Genomic DNA, 810 nt, shown 5'->3' with positions numbered 1-810 from the left:
CCAGAAGAACTAGATGGTGCCCAGCTACCAATGCCAACCACTCGGGAAGGGATCAAAACTGGAGATCCTGGATAGAATGGGAGGAAGAACGTGGAACAAAATCCAAAACTCAATAATGACCAGAATTACTGGTTGGGTGAAGCCTGGTGGGACCCCCAATATTATGGCCCTGGGATACACTTTGGGCCTGGAATAAAACTCACTCCCTGGGGCTGGCTCTCAGCCCAATAGTAAATAAGATGTACACGCAGACCACTCAACCCAGGGTGATGCACCCACATACTCTACGGAGATACACCCAAATCCTTTGGAGTAATAGGCCATGGGGCACCAGAGAGGCAACATTCACATGGAGGAAAAGCAGGACACACAGGAGTGCATAACTAAGAAGGGCACAGGGCCGAGTTACTGGGAAGGGAGAGGAGGAGAGCAGGTTAGGGGTGGGGATGGTAATTGGGGAGTGAAACCAAATGTACACAAAATGTTGAATGTAAAACAAATTCTGCTCTGTAAATTTGCACCTAAAGCACACACACACATACTCACAAATTGGAAAAAGAAATACCATTTGATCCAGCAATCCCACTACTAGGTATATATCCTAAAGAGGTGAGAAGCAGGACACGAATAAATATATGCACACTCATGATCATTGCAGCACAATTTACAATAGCAAAAAGATGGAAACAAGCTAAGTGCCCATCAACAGATGAATGGATAATCAAAGTATGGTACATACACACAATGGAATACTATGCAACATTAAAGAATAATGAAGAATCCGTGAATCACCTCAGAGCATGGATGAAG

Source organism: Orycteropus afer, unplaced genomic scaffold, assembly GCF_000298275.1.
Source record: "Orycteropus afer afer isolate SDZICR_OR568_19922 unplaced genomic scaffold, OryAfe1.0 scaffold00683, whole genome shotgun sequence".
NCBI classification, from domain to species: Eukaryota; Metazoa; Chordata; class Mammalia; order Tubulidentata; family Orycteropodidae; genus Orycteropus; species Orycteropus afer.
This window is presented reverse-complemented; position numbering follows the sequence as displayed.